The sequence below is a fragment of the Dendrobates tinctorius genome, unplaced genomic scaffold (assembly GCF_039654945.1).
Source record: "Dendrobates tinctorius isolate UK_male_01 unplaced genomic scaffold, ASM3965494v1 ptg000057l, whole genome shotgun sequence".
Lineage (NCBI taxonomy): Eukaryota > Metazoa > Chordata > Amphibia > Anura > Dendrobatidae > Dendrobates > Dendrobates tinctorius.
The window spans coordinates 10,868,151-10,886,906 of NW_027361725.1; the positions used below are offsets into that span (position 1 = coordinate 10,868,151).

The 18,756-nt window shown below is 44.0% G+C and overlaps 1 long non-coding RNA gene across 1 annotated transcript in view; it reads left to right on the plus strand.

Moving 5' to 3' along the window:
• The first annotated feature begins 532 nt into the window (after nucleotides 1-532).
• The window catches only part of LOC141091951 (uncharacterized), a 70,904-nt gene continuing 52,680 nt past the window's right edge, over nucleotides 533-18,756 (plus strand). Inside the window, exon 1 of the long non-coding RNA XR_012232626.1 lies at nucleotides 533-907. This is a non-coding gene — a long non-coding RNA (uncharacterized lncRNA). The remainder of the gene's footprint in view (nucleotides 908-18,756) is intronic.

An 18,756-nucleotide genomic window follows, 5' to 3' on the forward strand; every position in this document is an offset into this window, starting at 1 on the left:
TGAACCCCCAAGTGCTTCACAAGAGTTTATAACGCAGCGCCGTGAAAATAAAAAAAGTCTTTTTGTTTTCCACAAAAGTGATTTTTTTTTTAGTCCCCAATTTCTCCCAAGGGTAACAGGAGAAATTAGACCCCCAAAGTTGGTAAATAGTGGAAACCCCTCAATTCTTGCTCCAACCCTAATCCCAACACACCCCTAACCCTAATCCCAACCCCAATCCTTAATACTAAGCATGTTTAATTTACTAAAGAATTTTTAATTTACTATTATAATACAATAATTTGTAAATTCCCAGCCTTCCACCATATTATAGTTACGTTAGGAAATGGGTGGTTTACTCTATCTCCATGGTGCTAATTTCACTGAGGCACGGTAAGGGTTAATGCAGCAGTCACCGAGGGTATTTATGGGCGTCATCCCTGGATCACAGGCACCCTGATGAAGAAGGCAGCTTAGGCATTTGAAACGCGATGGTTAGCTTTTTGATCCTTGTGCTGCCCTGTACGGGCTGTGACGTCACATGCTCAGATACTTTCTGGCGGCTGTTTCCAAGCGGGTATCCAGGGATTCTTTCGGCCGGAGCGTTTCCCTGCTTTTACCTTGCACTTCTAACCTCCCGCCCTCCCCCCACTCTGTGTCAGCCAGTGTCTGTCTCTCTGCAGTTTGCTCCCTGTGCTGGGTTACATTATAGCCCCACTGCCTTGGAGCTTATCTGGCTTCAGACTATTGTTAGAAGCGCTCACTCCCTCCAGCTTTCACCATCTGTCATTTGCATTTGCATTGTTAAGGAGCATGGATTACTTAACCTCTTGGTGCAAGACACTTGCCTTGCATCTTCTCACCTCTATCAAAGAGCAGCAGTCACAGCCACTAATTTGCATCACATCTATTGGTCTGCCTTTTATTGGTGAGTGATACGTTATATATACTGTACATGCCATAACTTTATATATATATGCTTATTTTATCCATGCATATTTTAGAGTGGGTTGTTTCTCTACTTTATTTGGTTTTTATCAATGTTCATTTTCTTTAGTCCTATAGCACAGGTCATTTTGTTTATTTTCGCTATTTTATGTAGTATGGGCTGACACCGACCCCTATTTGACCTCAGCAGCTGAGGACGTAGTTCTCCTTTATTGCCGGTAAGCGCTTGTGTGATTTTTTTTTTTGTTCTTTTTTTTTAAAAAGTCTTTTTGTTTTCCACAAAAGTGATTTTTTTTTTTTTTTAGCCCCCAATTTTTCCCAAGGGTAACAGGAGACATTAGACCCCCAAAGTTGGTAAATAGTGGAATCCCCTCAATTCTTGCTCCAACCCTAATCCCAACACACCCCTAACCCTAATCCCAACACCAATCCCTAATCGTAATTCTAACCCTAACCCTAATTCTAACCCTAACCCTAATTCTAACCCTAACCCTAATTCTAACCCTAACCCTAATTCTAACCCTAACCCTAATTCTAACCCTAACCCTAATTCTAACCCTAACCCTAATTCTAACCCTAACCCTAATTCTAACCCTAACCCTAATTCTAACCCTAACCCTAGCCCTAACCCTAATTCCAACCCTAACCCTAATTCTAGCCCTAACCCTAGCCCTAACCCTAGCCCTAGCCCTAGCCTTAGCTCTAACCCTAACCCTAATAGAAAAATGAAAAAAATATATATTTTCTTTATTTCATTATGTTTGCCTAACAAAGGGGGTGATAAAAGGGGAGTTATTTACTATTTTTTTTATTTTGATCACTATGATAGTTTAACATAGTGATCAAAATGAATGAATGGATCTACCAGCCGGCAGATTCGCGGCGGGCGCACTGCACATGTGCCCGCCATATTCTTCCGGATCCAAGATGGCGGCGCCCACCAGAGGACGCCGGCAGGACACAGGACCACCGGGAGGGAATCTAGGACCACCGAGAGGTACAGGGGGAATCGGGGACCCTATTTCTCTCTCCTCTGATGTGCAATCACATCAGAGGAAAGAGAAATTAAATGCAAAATTGCGGCTTTTTTTTTTGCGATCGCTGTTATAGGGTTAATAACGGCGATCCCAAAAGCAGGGTCGGTAAAAACCAACCTTATTCATGTTCTCTGGGGTCTCGACTACCCCCGGCAGCCGAGACCCCAGAAAAAATCAGACACTGGGGGGCGCTATTTACTTACTCCACAGCGCCGTGAATTAACAGCGCTGTGCTTTAAGTACCCTTAATTACCGCCGTTAAAAGGCGTATCGGCGGTCTTTAAGGGGTTAAAATATGGTTATTTTTGCTTACAAAAACATGTTTGGATTAAAACTAGTTAATTCAGTTTGTGTGGTTTGTGCTGCAACAACAATATAGATGATGTGTTTAATATCAGTTTTAGATCATTATTAGGCCAACACAACACACACTTCAAACATTAACATAACTTTATTTTTAATCATAAAAAACAAAAACATCATAACATAGACACAGCATTGTCTTGCCATGGAGTAGATCCCTCTGATGAAGCAAAAATAATTCATTAACACATCCTGCACTTTCAGTCCAGAGGGCTGACGACGTGGATGAAGTACATATGTAGTAGCCATGCCATTATTTCCATCCGCCACTTCATCACCATTATTTGATGTACAGTCATGGATTCTGGTGAAGTTATGAAGTATCACACAGGCTTTAATATCCTTGTTCACATTTCCTTCACTAAGTTGAATGGCTGACTGCAGGACCTGTCATTTGGCACAGAGAATGCCAAAGGCACACTCCACCAGTCGTCGTGCGCGGCATAGGCGGAAATTAAAGACTCTGCGCCAGTGGTCCAGGGCTCTACGTGAATAGGGCCTCATGGCATTGTGGGTTACTTGAAAGGCCTCATAAGCAACCATCACATAAGGCACCGCTTCCATAGTAGACCCTGGTAGCTGACGTGGGGGTGGGAGGTCCAAGTCATTAGTGCGCAGCCATCGACCCATTATTGAAGAATTGAAAACTCTGGAGTGTCCAGTTGATCCATAGTCCCCAATATCTACAACTATAAACCTGTATGCACAGTCAACCAGGGCCAAGAGCACTACAGAAAAATACTGTTTATAATTATAATATTGGTACCCTGAGTTTGGCGGCTTACACACACTAATGTGCTTCCCATCTAGGGATCCAATGCAGTTTGGAAACTGGCATGTTTCCTCAAAGCCACGGGCTATCCGCAGTCAGTCTTGTTTTTGGGGCTCAGGCATTACCGATTGATGCAGTCAGGACCATATTTCTGAGCACGTAGAACGGACAATGCCTGAGATGGTGGATTTCCCATTTAAAAACTCAAGATGAAGAGCCGCATAGGAGAACCCAGTGGAAAAGAATCTATAAGAGAATTGAATAAAAAAATGAAAAAAGTACATATCCATGCCTCAACTAAACAGTTTAGAACATCATAAAAGTTATGGCCAGTGGAAACTAAGCCCTGCTAAACAAAAGACAACACAATTCAATGCCTACAGAACTATTAAAAACTGCATGGAATGTCAAAGGCAAAATGAAATCTAAAAAAATAATTAAACAAAAGGAAACAAACCATTATAAAAGGAATGGGGATCAGTGTATTTAACAACAACACAATTAAAATACATAAGCAACATAGAGGATGAATACAAACCGAAAGGTAAGTAAAACGTGATCCTCGGTGGAAATACACTTGCACATCTTGGTGTCTTTGAAGGTGATCTCAGGGCTCACAGTCTCCAGAAGATTGTCAAATGTGGGCACGTTCATCTGACAATAGTGGTAGAACTTGCCAGGATGGCTGCGTAGAGAAGCATACAGACGGTGGAAATGCCCTTTAGTCAGCCGTCTCCTCAAAAGCGGATGTACCCACATTCTTCTCTGCCTCATCGGATCCACAATCACTGGGTATGGCTCCCCAAAACATCGGGACAAAACCCAGTGGAAAGGAACCCGCTCAGCAGAGTTTAAAATAAGCCTGTCTTATATGTTTGACACAAAGCAGCAATACCAAAACTCAAGCATGGACTCTAATGCAAAGATTGGAGGGTGGAACTTATTGTTGAGCCAATAAATAGGGTCCTTGATTAGGTTAATAATTCATTTCAGGCCATAGATCCATTATATGTTCATTTTGCAAGTCTGCAATAAAATCACGGCATGCGCATGACATAAGGATACCATGCGCATTTCACACGGATACATACGAGGGGCGATCCAAAAGTAATGATAATCAATAATAAACACAATGAATATAGTCAACATTTTTTTTTATTTTTCTACATAGTCTCCTAACAAGTCTATACATTTAGTCCATCTCTTTTCTAAACTTAGAATTCCCTTCGAAAAAAATTCTTGATCTTGACCCTCAAAAAACTCCCCAACAGCGGTTATCACGACGCTATTGTCATCAAATTTCTTGCCCCGGAGGTGTTCCTTGAGCCGAGGAAAGAGAAAGAAGTCACTGGGGGCTAGATCTGGCGAATAGGGGGGTGTTCCACCAGTTCAAAGCCCGCTTCTTGAATGGTAGCCATGGCAACTGCAGCTTTGTGAGCAGGTGCGTTATCTTGGTGAAACAGCACTCCAGCCCGCAGTTTGCCGCGCCTTTTCTCCTTGATAGCCTCCCGCAATCTTCTTATTTGTTCTGCGTAGTAGGAGCCCGTAATAGTGGCTCCCTTCTCCAAATAGTCCACCATAATAATTCCTTCAGCGTCCCAAAAAACGGACGCCATAACCTTCCCTGCTGAGCTTGACACTTTGAATTTCTTCGGCGTCGGTTCGTCGGCTCGTTTTCATGTCATCGATTGTTGTTTAGTTTCGGGATCAAAGTGGTGGATCCAGGTCTCATCCATGGTCAAAAAACCTGACAAAAAATTCTCCTTGTCTGCTTGGAACTTTTCAAGATTTGCTATCGAAATGTCAACTCGTTTCTTCTTTTGCTCGTCGGTTAACATTTTTGGCACCCAACGCGCGGAGACCTTTCTCATATGAAATTCTTTTGCAAGGATTCTTTGAATACTGCCATATGAGATCCCTGTGACCTCAGCTACATGCCTGATAGTCACTCTTCGATCTGCCAATACAACTTCTTCAACTTTTTTCACGTTTTCTTCATTGAGGGACGTGGATGGGCGTCCTTCGCGATGTTCATCTTCCGTCGATGTTCTTCCCAGCTTAAATTCCTTGGCCCAGTGTGCAACTGTGGAATATGGAGGAGAAGAGTCCCCCAATGTTTCCACCAAGTCGCTGTGTATGTCTTAGGTAGACATTTTTTTCAAGCAGAGGTATTTGATGACAGCTCTGAGCTCGTTTTTTTCCATTTTGATGTTCACTCCTTGGCAGTTCATATTCAAATGAATGTAGCTCCCGGGAATCGTGGCCTATTTAAGTGATTTTTTTTTCCTGGACTAGTGGGTACCTAAGAGAGAAGAAAACATTTTTTTTTAATTTCTGTGTGCAATAGAAATAACCGATTATCATTACTTTTGGATCGCCCCTCGTAGATTGCATCATCGCTTTGCAAACGGATTACATACGAATCACCATATGGAGAACATTGGTGCGATTTTTGGCAGACAGAATCGGACCAATTTTTCATACGGCAAGTGTGACTCCGGCCTAAAAGAGTCTCTCTCCCCGGAAGATCGGACAAGTCCATGACGTTTTTCTCTCATTACAAAACACCTAATATCTGTTACCACATGTACAATCTATCCATTACCCTTGTGGAACTTTCTACACTTCCTTTGTATTCTACACTCACTTCTTTCAGAGAATCCAGTAGCCCCAAATGAAAAAAAAAAAACAGGATACAGACATTTTCTACAGCATCGACCCCATAGCAGCAATATGGCACACAGAGGCTTTCCCAACTATACACAACTTCTTCCATAATTTTTTTCCTTTCAGTTTTGTATGATAACATTGCTGGGATAGCAACTAAGCAATGTGCCCTGCTTCTTGGTGCAAAGATTTGGTAGGGCATACAAGTCAATGATCAGGAGAAGGAAAGTTCAGCTCCAGCTGCTTTAAAATCTTCTTTAATGAAAAATACTTAAAATGTACAATGCTCGAAGCTCTCCAAATAACCACGTCACAGTAGAGAGAAACAGGCTACGCGTTTCGAGCTAGTGGTCTTTGTCAAAGCTTTGACAAAGACCACTAGGTCGAAACGCGTAGGCTGTTTCTCTCTACTGTGACATGGTTATTTGGAGAGCTTCGAGCATTGTACATTTTAAGTATTTTTCATTAAAGAAGATTTTAAAGCAGCTGGAGCTGAACTTTCCTTCTCCTGATCATTGACGTGAGTCTACACGGAGCTCCGAGTTTCTGCTTCTGATTTCTGGTGAGCTGGCTTCGTTCTCTATTTTCTGTAGGGCATGCAAGTCCCTTTGTATAGGCCAGCATATTCGGATACAGGGATAAATCAGCAAACTGAATTTTTGCTCGAGTGTAAGAAAGGCAAGTTATTGCTTTGTGGGATGACAGTCTTATGTTGGGTGAGCATTGACCACATAAAAACCCACATTTACATTCAAATCCAGCAACAGGCAGATTTTTTAAGAAGTCACTTGCCATAAATACATTATTTTTTTACCTGGTGTACATGCCGCTGTTCTCCTGAATCTTGCTTTGTTTTTCTTTTGTACCTGTGCCTCTCTGTTCTTGAAATATGGCCCCTTCTTTCTTGTATTTAAAGCTAGTCTTTTTAGCCAACTGGGCGTGATCCACAAGAGAACGCCCACAAAAAATAGTGGATGACCACGCCCACTTGGAACAAGACTAGATTTATATATATAGAGAAGTGGAGGCCGTATCTAAGGAATGGAGAAGCGCAGGAACAAAAGGAGGACAGCGCCGGATTCTGGAGAATGGCAGCTTTTACACCAGGTATAAAAAAATTACATTTTTATGGCAAGAGACTTTTCAAGGTTTTCATCCCTTTGAAATGAGGGCAGAACCGTGGAGAATATGGTGGTGAGATGGCTAGTCAAAAAAAATAACCGTAAACACACTTAAATGAAGCTCTTGTTAATTATCAAAATGGCTTTTTAGTTTTCATAAGAAATGTTTCTGTTTCTGTTCTTATATTAATGGAATCTGCATAAAAGGGATACTGCCTGCTGTTTAAATTGATGCCGGGGCTTACACTAAAATCCTATTTCGCATAATTTTATTAATAGAAACAAGGGCTGATGGATTCTGTATGCTGGGGGAAGAGTGGGGAGTAATTAAACATTTTATTGCTTCCTTCTGCCGAATTCATACATCACCCAAACTTCATAAAGTGCTATTCCGTCTAAGAAGCTGACCTGCATTTTCCATGCTTAATCTGATTTCCTTCTGTAATGCTGACTTGAAATTCACAAGAGTGCTGTAAGTTAATTATAAATACGGTATGAAATCCCATAATCCTGCGTAGTGCGGTCCTGATGCTGCGCCGCTAACTGTAGCCAATCTGATGAAATTAAAAGTTGTGACTAATTATAATAGAAAAAGTGCACCAATAGGGCACTGCCACTCAATGTCATGGAAGGAATGGAGGCACTGTCAGCCCGTCCCGATGGACTGCTGAAAGTATACACAATATATATTTATACACACTACATGGACTAGCTATCCCCTTGGTAACAACTCATAGCATTATCGTCCTCCATCATCTGTACAGCAGTCATGGGGTAACGTCCTCCTGGAGTCACCAAATCCAGACTCCACCATCAGAGAAGCGCGATTTGTCACTGCATAGAATGTCTCCTCCAGAGTCCAGTGGAGTTGGCTTTACACCACTCATTCTGATGCTCGGCATTGTGCTTGGTGATGTAAGGCTGCATGCAGCTGCTCGGCCATGAAGCCCCCAGCAAGAGTGCAGTGTTTGTGGTGATGTTATACCAGAGGAGGTCTGAACTCAGCAGTTATGGGGGCAGCAGAGCGGTGGTAACTTTTCTTCCATCTGCGTCTCAGCACTCAGCCCTCCACTCTGTAATGTTATGGGGTGTCCACTTTGTGGCTGTGTGGCTGTAGCTCCTCCTGCTTCTGAATAATATCACTCCCAGGTCATGGAGGAATATTTAGGAGGAAGAAATATCATGAATGGATTTGTTACCCCGGTGGCTCTTATTCCAGGACTACGCTGGTATCAGTGAGCTCTGCACCACCAGATATTCTATCGCTTGTTAGTAAAGGCACATGGTATGGAGCGGGGCCGGATGTTATACGTCGGGGATTATGGGGCCGAATGATATACCCTGGAGGCAATGGAAGTGAATGAAAAAACAAAATTCAATGACTGACATGTGCATCCCAATACTTTTGTCCATATAATGTATGAATATGATATATACAGCTCTGGCAAAAATTAAGAGACCACCACATCAAAACCCTGTCATGGGCAGCCCATTCTCCAGACCTGAACCCCATTGAAAACCTCTGGAATGTAATCAAGAGGAAGATGGATAGTCACAAGCCATCAAACAAAGAAGAACTGCTTGAATTTTTGCGCCAGAAGCAGTGTGAAAGACTGGTGGAAAGCATGCCAAGACGCATGAAAGCTGTGATTAAAAATCATGGTTATTCCACAAAATATTGATTTCTGAACTCTTCCTGGGTTAAAATATTAGTACTGTTGTTTCTAAATGATTATGAACTTGTTTCTTAGCAATATTTGAGGTCTGAAACCACTCTTTTTTTTTTTTTTTTTTTTTTTAATTTTGACCATTTCTCCTTTTCAGAGAAAAAAAATTGCTTGGAAACTCGGAGACGTTGACAGAAGTCTGTAGACTAAAAGAACAATTTACGTTTTACTCAAAAATATATCTATAAAGAGAAAAATTAGACAAACTGAATATTTGAAAGTGGTCTCTTAATTTTTGCCAGAGCATATTCTTTATCCTGAAAATCATGTGAGCCACCAGATGCCTAAATGTATCCTAAATTATCCTTCCAATTTGTCAGTACATTGGCTCAATTATTAAGGAATTGAGCTAAAAATCCTTCCTTACATATTAAAAAATGATCTTATGACAGCACTGTTATTTGAAAAACTGACATGTGACTGTGCCCTTAGAAATCAGAAGAGTTAACTACTTTAGAGATTGAAGAGAGCCGTAGTTATGTAGGGGAAATGATCTGACATTCAGAGGGCAACATTAGTGTTGATGGGATTCAGATCCAAATCTGCAAGGGGAAGGAGCTAGATACCATTTATCCAGGAGATTTCAGTGTTAGTCTCTCTGTGGACAGGTACAGTCCTTGAACACAACACTTGTCTGCTTGCCTCCGCAGAGGCACATAAACTTTATGGTTATAAATCTAAAGAGGCACATGTAGAAATACTTATGGAGAGCCACAATACTTAAAAAGATTGGCCACTACTTTTTTTTTATTGATGAGCAATCCTTAGGATAGACCATCAATATCCGATTGTGGGGGTGCAACATTCAGCACCCCCACTGATGAGGTGTTATGTTACCCATGTCGGCCAGAAATTCTGCCAGAACGCAGCAATTCCATTAGAATTATAAGGCCACGGCCAGGTATTGCAGATCCATCCCCTATTTACAATAGTCTAACGCAGCCAGAGAACTTCTGACTGTGGTGGGTAACAGTTGACCAGCGGGGATGCTGGGTGTCTCTCCCCACCTATCAGAAGATATTAATGACCAATCATAGGGATAGTCCATCAATAAAAAAGTAGTGGCCAGACTCTTCAAAGTCTTGGAGTTGGAACACCACCGCTTAGTGACCTTTTAGCATTGGCCTTCGATTGCAATTTGTTGGTGGTTTATTCCCAATTCATCGGAATTGACTCACAGATGTTTCTGTTATATGGGAAAATGATTCACTGGTCCTAGCGTGCAGGTTGACTTACTTTCCACCTGTCTGGATTCCTAACACAAGGTCCCCATCTGTGCAGGAATCTTAGGCTCAATCTCTCTACCCCATCTGTGCAGGAATCTAAGGCTCAGTCTCTTCAAACAGTCTTCAAACAGAGGCTGGACAGACATCTGTCTGGGATGATTTAGCGAATCCTGCTTTGAGCAGGGGGTTGGACCAGATGGCCCAGGAGGTCCCTTCCAACTCTATGATTCTATGATTCTTGACTCCATCTGTGCAGGAATCTAAGGCTCAGTCTCTTGCACTATAAATGAAGTAGACAGCAGAGTGTAGGGCATGTTACACAACAGGCTTGTGCAAAAACTCTCCAAAGGGACCATTCCCATCTCAAGGTGATGATTTACCATTAGCACATGCAATCACTTTATTGTTGGTGAGGGTCTGATCTCTGAGACCCTCAGCAACTCATGGCCACCTGTGGTCCCAGAAAGTGCAGCCCAGCTCTGTCAAGAGGGTCAGACCCCTGCTGTTCATAAAGTGCTGGAATATATTTTAAGTCTCCATTATATTTCATGTAGGTGTAGGTAGGGGTGCCGACTGGGGGGTGGTCCCTTTCAGCCGCGAACAGACTGAGACAGAGACTGATGTGCGTCCAACAGGTCCTCTTTATTGGCCGTCCTTCTGATGACCGCAGCACCACACAGCAGCTGCACGATACTTCCACACACAGGCCCAGGTACCTTTCACCTGCTTCCTTTTCCTGATTGACGCCCCTTGCGGCTTTTTCTCCGTGGCTGCCCTAGGCCTATCACCACAGTGCTTCACCCGTCCGAGTCCATCTGTCTCTGGTACCCCCAACCTTCTCTGTCCTGCAGCTCTCCTGTCAGGGCCACCCCTTGACTGTCTTCCTCCACAGTCCTTCCTGGAGCTTTTTCTCTGTCCGTCTCTCCCTTCAGTCTTCTCTCCTGAGCTCCTCTCCCTGGACTGGCTTCTTCTGGAACTCTCTACCCCTTCTTATATTCCTTCTCTCTGGGAATTCCCCTTTAGAGCTCCTGTATCCCCGCCCCCATGACTCTACTGTTTTGTAGCCTTAAGCTGATGTAAAGCCTTTTTCTCACTGCTCTCTGCTGCCATCTTGTGGCCAAACTGCAGTATTACACCTCCTTCTGTTTATGCTGCCTTTAGTCTCAGCCTAGTGGCCAAACCCGGCACTTCACCATCCTTCTCCTATTTCTAGCTGTCTCCCACCTTCATATCCAGCAGTCCACGTCAAGCAAACTGTACATTACCCTCCTGCTGCAGACAGGCCCATAGGTCAGTCCACTTCCCCTACATAGGTCAGATATAAGATACTGCATATTGCTTGGAGCCCAGATTGTCTATTCCGGCCTCACAGCTGGACATGGCAATGGTGTAGAACCCCTTCTAGATGGATTATTTTATCACAGAGTTAATAGCGAATATTTACATAATTTATAATAGCTCTTTATAGTATTTCATTGCTTTTATGGCATCAAAGAACTCTTCAAGTCATCTTCATTCAGCCATTTTAGCGAGGGGGCCCAGTGGAGGCTTCATTGTGTTGGCCGGCATGGATCAAACAATCTTTTTCATCTCTTTATTTATATCTGTGTTTATTTACAGCTTAGATATAAATATATATAAATATGAAAATGATCAAATACTCTAAAAAGAAAAAAAATTAAATCCTATGTATCGATCGTCATTATAGAGTTTCTGTCTTTGGTTCTTGATCTATAGAATAGACCATAGAGCAAACAGAAAACTATCACAATATTCTATATAGAAGCTTCTTATGTTCTCTATTTAGTGAGGATCGGTTGACCTCATGATGTTCTAAGGTTCTATGATCAAGGTTTTTTTAAATTATTTTTTGCACTCCTTGGATAAAAGTGTTATTATTGACAAAGGTTTTTTTCACTTTGACTGTAACAAGTGACTACCAATCTGGATTATCTGTAGTCTTATGGATAAATTTACGGGAGAAAGGAACTTTTTAACTTACTGAACCACGCCTAATTTAGATGAAAAACTTCTTTTAGTGACCACATGGAGAGCTCTAGGCATGCTGATTAAAGGGAACCTGTCATCAGTTTTAATGAGCGTGTTAACCAATGCCACCACCTTTCTGAGCGCCCATGCTGCATTACTTCAATGTGTCCATCATGCCCTAATTCCCCTGTTTACCACCAAAAATACCTTTATTACTGCATTCTGTGCTCTAGGTAAATGCTTTTGGTCCAGTCCGATGAGTGGCATTTCTCGTCGTCTGTGCCACATCTTTGCTTACAAAATCCATTCTCCGGCTTTGATTGCTGTGGATGATGCGTGCTGTGTCATCCAGATAGCCGAGAGAGCTCTCACGCCTGCTCTTTAGGACTGATCGTTAATGCAGACCACACTTTGCTCTGAGTGCAGAGCACAAAATATAACTGTGCTTGTGTGGCACCCCAGGAGTACAGATGCCACAGTGGCCTCACCTCCCTCTAGGGGAGAGTGATGTCATGCCTGGAATCAAAGAGGGAATCCCTTTATCAGGTATTTCCAGCATACAACACAGTTCCTGCTCCAGGCCAGCAGAGGGAGCCCAAAACCTGACTTCAGGGGAGCTGCTCTCTCTGGCCAGGAAGAGGAAGTTAGTGGGTAGTTAATGCCTGCTCAGGGTGAAGAGAGGACATGCAGAGAGAAGCTGGGGACAGAAGCGATAGCCAAGCTCATTCCCAGGCTTGAACGCCAGAGACAGGACCCCGGAGTCCGAGGCTGTGTGGGTACTAAAGGTCCTGCAGCAGAATCCGGAGGACAGGAGGCCACAGATCCTCTGTCCCTGAGTAAGACTCGACAACACAGCAGCACATGTGAGCCGGAGACGCCATATAGGAGCAATTCCTGATGTAGGCTACAGCTGCCTGTCATGTGAGTGGAGTTCACCCTAAGTAGCAGACACAGAGAGGAACTTGAATAGAGTCCACAGCAGCAAGTACCTCAGAGAATAGCACTAGAGAGGATTCCTCACAACCCATCTGAATAAGGAGATTCACAACTTTCTTTCAGGCTGACCGTCTCCAGAACATCTGTAACCTGAGCCCTGGACTGTACCTACACAGCTCCGTAAAAGGTAAAGGAAACTTCTCTCTGTTGTGTCCTCTACTTATTCCTGCATCACCTATCCAACTCTGCTACATCTGAGTAAAGCTTTGGAACTGCACTCCACTGTGTCCTTTGAATTCTTGCCTCTACACTCATAAAGCACTGCTACATCTACCATCAGCAACCATTGCATCTACCACTAATCATCACTGCCCTGGGACAACAGGTCTTCCTGTAGAGAGCTTTACCAACTCTGCTGCATCACGCTATCAGTGCCAGAGGATCTGCACTGCAGCACTGGTCACTACTGATCAGATACCACAGGTGGCGTCATGAACACTTAATACAAAAACTCTTTATTTCTCTTCCCCTTGTAAATACATTCCCCTTTTATTGGACGCCCAGGGCCACAGACCGGGTCACCGCCGCTGTGACACTGCTCCTTTAAGAGAGCGGTCTGGTACTGAGTTCCCCACTTGCCCTGGTGGGCGCTCCACTTGCGTTGCATCCTGCGGAATGCATCTTGTTTCCCCTTTGACCGAGTCAAGGTGGGATACATCATGTCCTACCTAGCAGGAGATGCTTTAATATGGATCAGTCCCCTCTGGGAAGCAGGTGATTCTATCGTAATGAACCTAGGGGCCTTCCTGGTGGCCTTTAGTAGAGTCTTTGACATGCCTCGTCCAGCCGTGCCCACCTGCCAGTGTCTCAGCCGTGTCCGCCTGCAAGTGTCTTAGCCGTACCTGCCTGCTCGTGTCTCTGCCTTGCCTGCATGCCAGTGTCTCAGCCGTGCCACCATCTCAGCCAGACACCACCCTTGAGTGGCACCTGGCAGCTGCCTGCCGCACAAGCCTGACATCATCATCAAAGGCTCCAGTGAAAACCAAGGCAGCTGTCCTAGTCACACCCCTTCCATGGTAGTCTGGTTTGTGGCACAATGGGGTCACAACCCCCTGGCTCATTCCCCCCCAGTCAGGGCATGAGCGTGACACTCTGCCTGTGGAGAGCTATATCAACTCTGCTGCATCACCATCAGTCATCAGTCCCAGAGGATCTGCACTGCAGCGCTGGTTACCTCTGATCAGACACCACAGGTGGCATCACGAACACTTTACAAACTCTTTATTTCTCCTTTGCAATTATCCCTTTTTACTGGACGCTCAGGGCCATGGACCGGCTCACCGCCGCTGTGACACTGCCCCTTTAAGAAGGGGCCCAATACTGAGTACCCCACGGTCCTGGCTGGCGCTCCACATGCACCTGGGAAACGTCATTCTGGAAAAATTGGTTCCTATAAAAAGGAGTCGTAACGACATTTACTAGGCGCATGTGTGAGCAGGTAGTAAGAAGCAGTAACAGGAGGGAGGCAGAGCAAGCGTTAACATGGGGTTTAGTTTAACAGGTATACTCCTCGCAGGGAGAAAACAGATAAAACAGTATAAAGGGACACAGGGGACGTAACTCAGGGGAAGCGGTGTGAAGCATAGGGTAGGAAGTTCAAGGATAGCAAACTTATCAGTCTGACAAATTTAGAATGCGGTTAGTTCAGGATGTGGATGTTGGTACCAAAGCAGTGGCGCATAAGGGGTCTGGGTATGATCCTGTAAAAAGATGGCATCCTGGATCCTGGTAACGGCGGTGATTCCTCATGGTCTGGTGTAGTCCTGGAAAAGATGACGTCTTGGCTCCTTGAGACGATGGTGATTCCTTGGGGTCCGGCCGGTGATCATGTGTCAGGAAACGATGAGATGGACAGAGCCCACTTTCCCCTGTCAGTGTACAGGGGCAATGAGCGACTTGACTCAGGTACAAAGGGAAACCCTTCACAGCGGGTGTCCCAATTCTCCCGTCGGTGCATGCGCTGGCTCATGTACTGACTGGGCATCCTGTCACTCACGGTCAGCGATGTCAGCGGGGACCAGGTACATCGTTGTCGGCAGTCTCTGTTAAAGGCTTTTAGCCTCTGTTGGTTTTTGCCCACTCTAGCAGTTGGACCCCTGCAGAAGCCCTGACATTGCCCTCCTGTGCGATGCACGTTCCCACGGCAACTAACTGATTTGCCTTCGTGCTGTGGTCCTTTTACCTTAGCCATGCCCCCTACTCCTAGGTGCAGAGGTCGGTCCGGGGCTTTAAGCTTTCCCCTGTGAAACCTGGGTGACAGCCCCAACAGTTCCGGATCCGTCACGGAGTAGGTAGGCCTGGTCCGGATCTTCTCCTTACACATGCGCAGTTATGTTTAGTGCTCTGCCCGCAGTAGGGCAGAGCAAAGTGCACCTCTGATAGCTAACGATGCTGAAGCGCAGGTGCAAGATCTCTCTCGGCCCTGTGGATGATCCTCAGGGCGTCATCCATATCAATCAAAACCGGAGGATGGTTTTTGGGGGCAAAAAGGCGACATAGATGATGAGAAATTACTGGGATCGGACTGGACCAAAAGCATTTACATAGAGCGCAGGAGAGAATAAAAAGATATTTTTGGTGTTATACAGGGGAAATTAGGGGATGATGGACACAGGTAAGTAATGCAGTACAGGCACTCAGAAAGGTGGTGACATTGGTTCACCAGCTGAAAAAACTGGTGACATGTTCCCTTTAAAGGTAAGCTATAATGAGAAAATGATTCATTCATTCACTTTTCTTTTTAATACAAATCATGTTAGAAAGAAAATAATTCACAAAAAAATATAATATGAAAACCAGATATAAACAACAGGTAATTTTTCAATGATTGAGTTTAACGGGAGTTGTAGAGATCTCAATGCAGTGAGCACCTTCTAGTGGCAGATAGAAATAGCAAGAATTATATAATTTAGCTGGATGATTATGGGAAGAGAAGCAGGAGGTGGTGTAGCCCAGACACAAGGGCCAGGATACCACTGCAAAATTTGCTCCCCTTCTCCCATATTGTCAGCTAAAATTACAATGTACGTCTATCCAGATGACTCTGGTGGTCCCTAAGCTTATCATAGACAAACAGTTTGTGAAAAATATATTGTGAAAAAACTATGTGAACCCAAAATAATTGGACAACCGATTCCTAAATTCCTGATCTGTCTTGGACCCTATCTAGTAAGGGACAAAAACAAACTGGCACAAGCAGTAACATATGGACAGTGATTCAGCACAGCCCCAGCCGGAGCTGGCTGACCCACACAAAACTGAGACAGACAAAACCAGATCAAATGCAAACAGAATAGCAAATGAACACTTAGCTGACCATGCAGGGACTGAGCTGGAAACATCAGACCTCAGGAGGCAGAAGAAAATCACCAGCAGGGATAGAGGGAGTCAGCTGTCTTAAATCACAATCTGAAACCCCATTTCTCCAATCGTCGTCCTCATTATCAGGTGGCAAGCCTCTGTTAATCAGATCAGCTCCATTACCTCCAGTAACCACCAGAGGGAGCCCAGAAAGAGAACTCGCAACCCCTCTGTCAATCTGACCAGCTCCACTACCTTAAGTAATAACCAGAGGGAGGCCAGAAAGCGAATTCACGACAGGTTCCCTGAACTTTCCCATATACTAGGAAAGTTGATGGTGCCGATGCAAATGAGTGGTCGAGTGCAAAACCCAAATCGTCAGTCGTCACTAATAAATCAGCTCCAAAACTGCATAAGTATTGTTGTGCATGTGCTCTATGTGCCGCTTCATTAAAAGTCTATGAAACTGACGAGGACAGACTAGTCCATCACTGCACAGCCATCCATCTTCACAACACATGCATGACCAGCAGGAAAACTGGGAACATGAGTTACCCATCATGGCGAACAGTCAAGGTCCCGGCAGTGATGATCACACCAATCCAACAATTATTACCTTAATTTCTTTGGACTGGAACAACCCTTTAAAGCCAAATGGTGCAAAATGTTTAAAAAAAACCAATCAGCAACAATGATTTTTTTTGGCCAGCAAAACTTGCTTTCAGGTAAAAATGGACAGCTCCTTTAAATATTTGCTGAAACAGACTTGTCAGTAGAGCGGACAGGTCGGTTTTCAATGCTCACAATGGCTCTTTCCATCAATATGTAATAGCTGATGGTGCTGAGAACATTATGGTAAATCAATGCAATGATTTAGTGGAAATAATTGCAAGCAGCGGCTTTAAATGCTAACACGGGTTCCTAGAGGAATGAATAATTGCGCTGTAAATAACAATTCTCTTTCATTTATTAATCACATTGGTGTGAAACATTGAAATGTTATGGTCTATTCCCATTTCTCTACCTTTTTCATAGTTTTTTAACATTAGCCGTGAATGAGAATTGGGGTTGGTGCTGATGTAGAACTGAAATGCGTCTCTTGTCATTATTATCACATCTCAGATGAGTAGATACATAAATTATCTTATCAATCGTCCCTCCGCTTGAAACCAAGTGTAAAGAATTCTTCGTTCTTAGTCCCTGGCTAACCATGCTTGAGCATCTTATTTATCAATGTTTGCTAATGATTCATTATAGGAGAAGCTCCAGCTCGATCTAAGCTTCCAAAATTGTCAATTCACGTTCTTTCGGAGAGCTCTCTTTTTTTTCCTGTAGCCGCTCATTTAGTCACTTATTTTTCTTTTTTTTTTCTGTACAATATAAAAGTTTTTTATTGCTTTGTGGAAATCATCAGCAAGGCAGTATGAATCAGTCTAGTAACCTTCTTTATCTCTATTTAGTACTTCATGCGTCTCAGTATTATCTCAATATTTGGTTAATAAAATGGGTTGTCTCAGGTTCCTAAATAGAAAAAATTTAAAAAGTTGAAAATTTTTTGTAAAAATTAGAAATTTTGCATTTGACTGCCCATAAAAGTTTTTTATTGCTTTGTGAAAATCATCAGTTTGAATCAGTCTGGTAACCTTCTTCTTTATCTCTATTTAGTATTTCACTAGCTGTTTCCAGCCAACTTGGCACGCTCATTGCTATCTAATTAACGCTGCTGGTGATTAAACTGGTAATGTGTGGGGACGGAGCCTCGTGTGGTAATGTGTGGGGACGGAGCCTCGTGTGGTAATGTGTGTGGACGCAGCCTCATGTGGTAATGTGTGGGGACGGAGCCTCGTGTGGTAATGTGTGGGGATGGAGCCTCGTGTGGTAATGTGGTGGGGGGGCAGGATTATGTGTGGTGATGTGGTGGGGGGGCGGAATTATGTGTGGTAATGTGGTGGGGGGGCGGGATTATGTGTGGTGATGTGGTGGGGGGGCAGGATTGTGTGTGGTGATGTGGAGGGGGGCCGGATTATGTGTGGTGATGTGGTGGGGGCGGGATTATGTGTGGTGATGTGGGGGGGCGGGATTATGTGTGGTGATGTGGTAGGGGGTGGGATTATGTGTGGTGATGTGGTGGGGGGTGGGATTATGTGTGGTAATGTGGTGGGGTGTGTGATTATGTGTGGTGATGTGGTGGGGGACGGGATTATGTGTGGTGATGTGGTGGGGTGCTGGATTATGTATGGTGATGTGGTGGGGGTGGGATTATATGTGGTGATGTGGTGGGGGGCAGGATTATGTGTGGTGATGTGGTGTGGGGGCAGGATTATGTGTGGTGATGTGGTGGGGGGCGGGATTATGTGTGTTGATGTGGTGGTATTATGTGTGGTGATGTGGTGGGGGGTGGGATTATGTGTGGTAATGTGGTGGGGGCGGGATTGTGTGTGGTAATGAGGTGGGGGCGAGATTATGTGTGGTGATGTGATGGGGCGGAGCTACTGTGCAGGGGGCGGGATTAGTGAGTAATCATGATGCCTCTTATATATATATAGATTTGTCTCAGTATTATCTCAATATTTGGTTCATAAAATGGGTTGTCTCATGTTCTTAAATAGGAAAAATTTGAAAAGAAATTTT